The sequence below is a fragment of the Chrysoperla carnea genome, chromosome 1 (assembly GCF_905475395.1).
Source record: "Chrysoperla carnea chromosome 1, inChrCarn1.1, whole genome shotgun sequence".
NCBI lineage: Eukaryota > Metazoa > Arthropoda > Insecta > Neuroptera > Chrysopidae > Chrysoperla > Chrysoperla carnea.
The window spans coordinates 136,309,499-136,319,417 of NC_058337.1; the positions used below are offsets into that span (position 1 = coordinate 136,309,499).

General features: G+C 30.7%; 1 long non-coding RNA gene across 1 annotated transcript; it reads left to right on the forward strand.

The window, feature by feature from the left end:
* The first annotated feature begins 2,409 nt into the window (after nt 1–2,409).
* LOC123306040 lies at nt 2,410–3,297 on the forward strand. Its single transcript, XR_006536882.1, has 3 exons — nt 2,410–2,582; nt 2,994–3,139; nt 3,208–3,297. It is a non-coding gene; the product is annotated as an uncharacterized LOC123306040 (long non-coding RNA).
* The last annotated feature ends 6,622 nt before the right edge of the window (nt 3,298–9,919 follow it).

The window sequence follows — 9,919 nt, forward strand, 5'->3', positions numbered from 1 at the left end:
ATTAAATTGATAAGAGAGTTTTAGAGTAGCTCATATTTTATGATTATTTAAAAGAACAAAAAAAAAATATATATATATAAATATATAAAACTAACGAAAAATAATAAAAAAGAAATCACTGAAAAAAAGTAAATTATTATTTTTCGGTTTAGATACGTGCTACAAGTAATCGACAGGTGGTCTTTGGTATGCGAAGAAGCGCTATTCAACAAACGATCTGTGCAAAAAGAAACAGGAACTATCTTAAGGGATGTGCCGCGCGGGGTATACATTTCTAGTTTGATGCTATATATACATATATACCCGGTGTTCCTTAATTTTCCTGTTATTAAAAGCCATTCGAGGCTAAAAAGAGTGACCCCATACGATTTGTTGATTTAAAAGCATATCTATCGAATTCTTTTCTTTCGGGAAAGAGAACGTTTCCAATATGAGGGATATATTTTTTTTAAGAATTATAGTATCCGCAAGTTTTAAATGGTAACTCTTTTTTTAAAGTTTCCTGATCTATACTTTTCTCTTAATTTTCCTTAAAAAAAGAGGGATTTCTAGTGAAGATTTTATATTAAAACACCTATTCTTTATTTCAAAAATACAAATTTCCCTAATTGGAGGGGCATGAACTTTGCCCATATTTTTGGCTCAATTACAAGGTTCTGTTTAAAGAAATATCCATGTTGCCATCTTGATTTTACTACTACTGAAATATCACTTAAAATAAAATCTATGGAAGTATCAAAATAACTGGTGAATTAAAAAAAAAGCGTATAGAGTAATGTCCCACATCATTAATTGCATCCTCTATTATTTCTCTTCTAGAATCCAACATTCTTTAAGAAAATAGTGAAAGAAAGGAAATTATCTAACGTCTATAGAAACTGAGAAGTAGGGAAGAAGTCACTTGGAGGTGGCTATGGAATTCTATTGGTAGAAAAAAAGTAAAGGGGTCGGGGGTGCCGCGACAGAAGGGAATTGATTATGTAGAATGACAATTAATTTCCATCTATGAATGGGAAATATAACTATTGTTAAATTTTAGTAGGTACAGAAGCTCTATCCGTGAATGAGAAATAGAACTAATGTTAATGCCTATGAATGGGAAATAAAGTGTTTGTTATTTGTTTTCTAGACGGAGTTTTAAAGTTTCGTCAAATTCCAATGTAATAATGTCACGTGTTTTTAATGATTCACTATTTGTATTTTAATTTTGATAGGTGTCCGTAAAAAAATTTCACGTCAAAAATTTACAAACATAGACGGTTAACCATAGTTTCCCATACATTATTATAATTGACGAAGTGAATGTGATGAAATTTCATTTTTCATCAGCATTTTTCATCAGCATCAGTGTAATGTTTCGTAAAACAACCGGTATATTGGTTAGTAGATAGTATTGGGGTGTAGTAACTAACACAGAGGTAGGAGAGCATCATCATCAGTTAGAAGGACGACTGGGTTCATGAGTGGTGGTAGTGGTGTTTTTGGTCTGTCGTTCTCACATAATGTTCGTGGCGCGATAGCAGAAACTTTATGGATACGGTGGTGGGGTGCGAGGATTCGTCTTTATTGATTCCCGACATCAGTTTCAATGTTACACCAGGTATTGGAGTTGCATTTTACCTGTATAGTTATATGAACTGGTACAATATATACCTATATATGAGTATTATGTTGGTACCTATATATATATACAGTGTGTTTAATGAATAATGAGATATTCATAACAATAGAATGTCTGTAATTGTATAGAACGATGCATAATAAATAGTTCCCTTAGGATATTAAAAGTTTATTGGTTGATTATTGTTGGCTTGTTTCACATAAAACAAAAAAAATTCTGAATTACAAATTGTTTGTTGATTTTGTCATCAAGGTATTAGTTTTGGGTTTGCTAATTTCAGGATATTTCGAAGAATTAAGAAAAGGGTTTGTCCGAAATATACAGTATTTTACAACGGCTTAGGTTATATTGGCTGTCCACGAAGGACACATTTAGGCTATAGAGCCCATTGTGATACCATATATGTGTTTTACCACCTTTCCGCTGATAATTTCATTTATCAGCTCCTCAATTTCAGAGGCTGAGTGCACCTCCTTCATGCATATATAAAGGTTGGAAAGTCTGATCATATCACGCGTAATGTTCTTATGCTTTACATTGTGGCATTTTTAATAGGACTTTCTATTAAAATCTTGTATTAAATTACCAACTGTGGCTTTGATGACGAGTGGAAGCGTTTTTTAACCGCGATCTTAGTAATTGTGATCGAATCTGAAAGAGAATAAGTTGACAAAAAGGACGGTCTAGGATTTGAGTAGTAGTCTATAAAACGACTACAACTCTATGGTTAATCAGTGAAATGTCAAAATTTTTGACAACAACAAAACGCACTTACATATATTTTTACACTTAAGTTACTTTATTTGATTAAAATATAAATATTCTTTGGTTTAGAATTAACAAATATGGCTTTAAATAAACCATTAAATGAATTAAAAAAAAATGATATAAACTAAAAATATCACAGTCAGCTACACCAGGCTACGTAACCTCTTTGTGCAATGTTTTATTTGTTAATTAAGTAAGTGTTTTTTTGTTACATTATTATAAAATGATACTAGTTTTGAATTGAACATTTCCGATCCAGGTGTTAAACAAAACAAAAACGTTCTCGAAATGACGTAAATTTTGTTCTGTGTAGTGAACCAAATAATTTATCTTCTGTATCCGGCCCGTGACCCAACGTAGTCAAGCATTAACACGGGGCCGAATATGGTGAAGATGACGAACCGCGAGGTGCAACGCAAATCGAGGATTTTGACACCCTTCCATGGGCAGTCTGAACTCGTTGTCGGCTACACCTCTAAACGCGGTATTGCTTCACTTCACAAAACAATCTTTACCATTCTTGACTAAAATCAAATCGGAAATGTTCAATTGGATAGTTCAAAAAAAAATACGTATATTAAATTTTTTTTTTTTTTTCTATAAGGTAAATCTCCAACAACGATATTATACGGATGGGGTGGAGAAAATATGATAAATAAAACCATACCTTAATTATCCAGGCAAAACCACCGCAGGATAACCGATACACGACCAAAAACAAACAACACCAGCCGTTGATGAAATGTCCAGGTATAATTAATTAATCGTTCATGTACGTCCATTTCTTTGAATTTATACCAATTATCTTTTCTTTCCAGAGTACATTATTGACTGCAAGATTTCCAGTTTCTCCACGATAGTATAATTATCGATGTAATATTAAAACGTGCTCGCGTTGCGGGCACGAACGTGTATATTATTAATTTTTAATAAATTTTTCTATTTGATGTGTACCCTTCAATGGTGATTTTTCAAGAGTAATTCCGTCGTTGATTATCCCAATCCATGAATTGTCGATGTAATATTAAAAACGTGCTCGCGTTGCGGGCACAAACGTGTAAAATTATTAATTTTAATAAAATTTTTATTCGAAGTGTACCCTTCAAGGGTGATTTGTTCAAGAGACCTCATTTTTAAATTGTTTTTGGCTTTTTTACTCGGTTCTGTATTCCTACGCGAACTACGTTGTTTTTCGTTTGTTAAATTTTAATAATTATTGCGCATGGTGGCTATTCACACGTTAGCGTGTACTAACGTCCGTTCACACGCTAGCGTGATTTTAATTCAACTTTTTTAATTGAATGATTTTTCTTTATTTTTTTATTTTGTGTGTGTGTTTAGATTTAGATAGGGTTTTTCTGTCCCCATTCGTATAATGATTTTGATCGCGCTTATTACTATAATTTGACTGATTTTTAATTACTGTCAACCAAACCTACAATCAAAATACTTTGAACCTTATTGAACGGTTCAACATTTAAAACTATTCAAGGCTAGTTTAATGATATGTGAAGAACATTAACTGAAAATTCATCGTTGATGATCGTGAATTTTACAAGAGAAAGTGTCCGCGGATTAAAAGAAAGGAAATTGGAAAATAATAATAATTAGGATTATGAATTAAACAATTGGTATAAAAGATTTACATAGATACACACTAAACACACATTCTTGGCAGCATGGTAACAAAAAAAAAGTGAAAATAAACTATTGACTGAGATAATTTTTGAAATATCCTGTAAGTAGAGACAATGTTGAATATGAGTGCTTGCATTATTTTTAATATATAGATAAGTTCAAAAACCAACAAGTTCAGTGCAACCATTTGTCGTTTTTGAAAAATTTTCGAAGTATTTTCTAGAAAACTTTTGCACTGTTTTTTTCTAAACATTTTCATCCTTTTGAGAGAAAATGGATTCTTTATTCGTTGATAAGGAACATTTTTTTCTTAATAGTAGTTTTATCTCTAACGGTTTACAAGGGTCCTACGAATCCAAGGCCCAATTTCCCTTGTGTTGTTCATTTACAAACTCAAACTAAGTTATTACGTCCCGAGCTCGCTATAAAAAACTTCACCTTGGCATCTCTGTTCATTTTTGAATTATCATGTTGTCGGACGAACGGACATTCAAACAAACATTGGATTTTATGAGCACCTATAACAAAATTACGTTCGTATCCTCAATATTTCTAAGATGAACAAATTTGGAACTAAAATTAGTATACCTTGATATACATTTCATATATACAGGGTATAAAAAAAACTTTTGTAGAAGACGATGTCTCATCTTCTTTGTCACTGTCCAGCTATTGCCATGAGAAGATGGACTAACTTGCACCGGGCTCTCTTTGACGACATTTCCAACCTTAAGTCCTTCGACGTTTAAGCACTCTTGTTGGTCTTAAACAGCTCCAAATGATTCATGGAATAGTGGTCGGGAATGGAATAGTTTTTCGGTATAACAACGGGCCCTATGGTCTAAGTGTGTCCCACTCCAGGGCAGCCACTCTAACCTAACTTTAACACGCTTTTATTTGCTTCATTTATAACTAGCAATGTGATAAAATTTAGTTTGTATCATCAATATTTCGAAAATTTAACAACTTGGAACTAAAATTAGTATACCTTGATATAGATTTAATATATACAGGGTATAAAAGAAAACTTTTGTAAACAAGTCGACAGCAATGTTATATAAAATATATGAACATCAAGATGTCTTTTAAATGTACATACAGTAAGTACATAGGAGTATATATAGTACATAAGTCTATGCATAACGTACATTTATATACACACATCAAAGTCAAATTTTATTTTTACATAAATATTTGATTAAAAAAGTTTCAAGGTATCTATCTCCTCATGTAAAAAAAAATAAGTATGTACATTTATATCAGATATTTATAAATGAAATTATTATTATTATTTATAACTTATGAAAGCACATACATGGACTGATTTATATCTAATTATAAATAAGAGAGATAAAGTTTAAATGTATGCGTTTTTATTAACACGCTTTTATTAGCTTCACTTGTAAACTTACAATGTAATAAAATATTATAAGTCAATTTTTACCTACTTCTAGATATGCGATTAAGGTATTTCCAGCATGAAAACACTTGTCGACAGGCTTGCTATTTTTTCACCGGCTGCGAATAATGTTAACCGTTGAATCTGGAAGCAAAATTTTGGGTCGTTTACATCACGAGTGCATCAGCTGCAAAGCTCGCGATGTCGAGGGTCAAAGCATGTCAAACTGAAAAAAAAAAAAAAAAAAAAACAGAAGAATGACAGAATTGAAAAACAAAAATGGAAGAGTTGAAAGGAATGCTTTTAAATTTTCAAAATTGGGAACCTAGGCATTAGTTATCTTCTGTTTTCAACGGTCAAAATTTCTAAAACTTTGGGATTTACCATTAAGCTCCATTCTCAGACTGTGAATAAAAATTCGTTAAATTAGGTGGAATAGTGGGTTTTACCATAGTTTTAGCATAGGAACAGCAAATAACATGGTGGAAACATCTCAATTTGAAAATTTTCACACACAATTTCAATGCTGTCTGTTTACTACAACAATATCTGCCGAGAAACTACAGAGTGATTCAAGGTATATACATTTGACTTCAAATACTAAATCTTACTCTACTAAATTATTAAATTTGGTATCAGCTTTTCCTCAATACTACGTATTTCCGTGACTTCGTATAATAGTGTACTTTTTAACAATGACCAAAATTGATTTCGAAGAAAATACTAAAATCTGGAATGAAAGTCCAATTGAAAGACTAGAAATGTAATCGTTTATCCATAAATACAATGCATAAAATATATTAAAATATATAAAGAACGTCTAAAAGGAATGAAAGCAATTTGTTTTAAACAACTAATCTGCTTCCTAAACAATTTTAATATTTTTATTTGTACATTATACACATATGTACAGTGTGATCCAAGTTATAACATATTCTTCAAATGGTTGGTAAAGTTAAAATAATGACTACATTCAGACTGTGTGAAATTTTGAAGAAAATGATGATTTAAGAAAATTGCATAATGTTAGTGTATTTTGAATAAAGAATTTTATTGGACCATATAATAAGCCAAATAATTCCTCACAACGCGCGACTAATAACTAATAACGCGTGGTTAATTTTGCTTTTTAATTTTTTGGAGCAAATTCAAAACACATTAAATAAGACAAAATTCAAATTTTTAACTGAAACGTCTTTAAATCATGAAGAAATCTTACCATCAAATTTACACGGTTTCTGCGTGTTCTGCCAATTTTCACAAAAATATCCTCTTTCTTTTTTGAAAATTCTTTATCTAGAAATGGACTATCTCCCGCGGCTATCTGTATATTGAGAAATTCATCAATCATTATTTTCAAGTTAGTGATCATTTGTTTAGGTGCCGCTGTTGTTACTTGGACCATCCTGTATACATATTCTATTCCGACCACAGAATACACTTGCCATACAAGACCATCCCCCATGGAATCACAGTATAACTCCCAGTCTTCCTGTCTCCGTATCCTTGTTCTAATCTACCAGGTGTATAAGCAATGGATGCACATAGAATTATTATAACATTCATATCAAAATTATCACATATTTTCTAACTTAATTCCCTGCACACCATAAACTTTGTTCGACCTTGTTCGAGATGACATATTGGTTGATTAAATTGTTGTTTTCTAATTGTCTGAAACTATAATATCTTACTGTAGTTTCAAAGTTTCTCTTACTATAGTTTCAAAGATATTTTTTTGCAAAAAGAGAAATTAGCTTTCAATTGAAAATTATTATACATATACGCGTGTACTCATTTTTACTAAGCTGATGAAATAGTTGATTTAAATTTCGATTTTTTCCCCAATTTCCTCGATTTTTGTTTTATATAAGACGTATTTCGATTATCATGCAGTCATTATCAGTATGGATTACCTAATCGTAATTACTCTTATAAAAAGTGTATACATCTCGTTGGTAGTTTGGTGACGGTCAGGAATAGGTACGTATTAATTTATTGAAAAATTAATCTTAGAAACTAGGGGAAAAAATCAAAATTTAATTCGAATTATCTCCGAGCACATATTCATTAACTCCCGACGCAAAAATGTTGGTGTTATGAATTTGATCAACAAGTTTATATGTGTGTGTCTGTCTGTCCGTCTGTGACATCGTACCTCCTAAATGGATGAACCGATTTTGAATTTTTTTTTGAAAGGTAATTTAATGGAGAGTGTTTTTCGCCGAGTTTTTTTTTACTTATGACGACAAGCAGCAAATCGCAGCAAACGTTAAACAAATTACTATAAAAATGTTCGATTTATCTTATACAAATCGAAGCTAAAAAAATTTTCCATTTTTTCACGAACGAAAATTATATACAACCGAGGTTTGATGACTGTATGTGTAAAACATCCTTGTTTCAGTCAATAAACAGATAAAATCCTAGAACCATGTTCCATATTTATAGAATATGCAACAACCTGAATCACTCGTCCGTTGGGATATGAGTACCGAGTTAATATATACGTTTAGATAACCTTTGAAGTTTATCTTTATATGCACATTCATATGAAAGGTTTTCCATTGAAATTGATAGAAATATGAACTAAAAAACTTATGTATGAGATATCATTAAATGTTTTTTTATTCATCTTCTAACATTGGGGGAATTATTTTTAAACGATGAATAATGCATGGTAATTATTAAACTTTTTATAATCAAAATGAGTGTTCAGTTTCAGCTACTTACCGTGTATCGCCTAATTTTCATTGACTCATATCGTCAATATCGAGTCCATTTTTCATCGTTTGATACAAAATTTTCGATCAATCGACTTACAAAATAATCAAACAATATGTGACCGTCATGGACTCGCGAGGCTTTATCGAGTATTTTTAATATTAAAAGCAAACAAGGTACAGTCGAACTGAATCTATTGAATCTATTTGATTGAGTAATCAAATAATTGTCTTGTTGCGACAGCGAGGCTGCGGGCTAAATGACTAGTATTGATATAGCATGCAAATTTGCATAAAATACTTTTTTCATATATGTTTAATTTAAGTTTAAAGTTCTTTCATTTTAAATAGAAAACCCTTTACATGTATGAAAAAAAAAAAAAAACGACCGAAGGCTCATTGAAAATTGTTGCATTTATGATAATTTTTTTATATCTAAATAAAATTTATTCTACATAAAAAATTAATTTATCAAACATAAAAATATGAGTTAAATTTTATAATACAAATTAAATTTGTAACTTCGAATTAAAAGAGCATTTTATTGTGATTAAAATTTATAATTATTTTAACTGTCATCCACTGGCTAAAAATTTTTTTTGTATCTTACAAATGGGTGACAACCTCACGGTTTCGCAATGTCTAAGGAACAATTAATAATTTAATTATTTTTAGATCTTAGCTTAACAATTTTCTCATTTTTCAAATATTAAGCTAGTTATAATTCGAAAATTAACAATTTTGTTTTTTGCCCTTAACTTAAAGAAAGTCGTGTTATAATTTTAACGATATGTTTGTGTGTGTGTCTGTCTGTCTGTCTGTGGCATCGTAGTGCCTAAACGGATGAAATAATGTTAATTTTTTGGTGTCATTTGAAAGGTAATTTAATGAAGAGTGTTCTTAGATATGTTTCAAGTGCGATTTTAGGGTACCGTATCCGAAAAATTAGGCTTTGGTTGTATAAATTTTGTAAATTTCGTTTGTGTCACTAAGTTATCATTTAAAAAGATGGCAATCGAATGGACACGATCTAGACCACGTGACCAAAATTGTTTAAGACTACTGTAGATGTTTTATTAGCTCTTACAACAAAGCTTGGGGTAAAAATAACCGATGGTGGTCCCTTAACTAATAACCATTCATTATGAGTGATAAGTGTAGTTCTGGTGGTATGCAAATTTTAAGGACTACGACTCTGAAATTTAAGAATCTTCAATTTCATTTGATTTTTAGTGGGCTCAGGGAGGACGATACATAGAATAGGAAAATTGAAGGAAAAAAGCGGAAAATCAAAATTCTAAGAATGTTTTTTAATATAAGTAGATCGATTGGATTTGATAAGGAGCCAATTGCTATGTATAGAAAATAAAATATTCTAAATTTAAACTAAAGACAATTTTGCTGTAAGTGAATTTACAATGTTTATGCTACCACATATTCTAAATGGTTGGATCAAGAATCAATACTTTTGGTACACCGTCTAATACTTGTACAGAGGATATACATGGTATTTAAATAATTAATTCTTGTCTTTTGTTATATGTTCTTGTTTTATTATATTATTAAAAATATCACATCAACAACAACTTTGCTTTTCTTCAAAAAATTGATTTTCTCGTGAGAGAAAATGGTATTGTGTTGTTATTCAACTAAAAATAACAAAAAAATAATAATACAAACAACACACAAACTTTTTAATTTTTGTGTGAGAATAACTTTTGACAGTAAATTGTTGTTTTGTGTTCTACCTAGGAAAAGAAAATCACATTA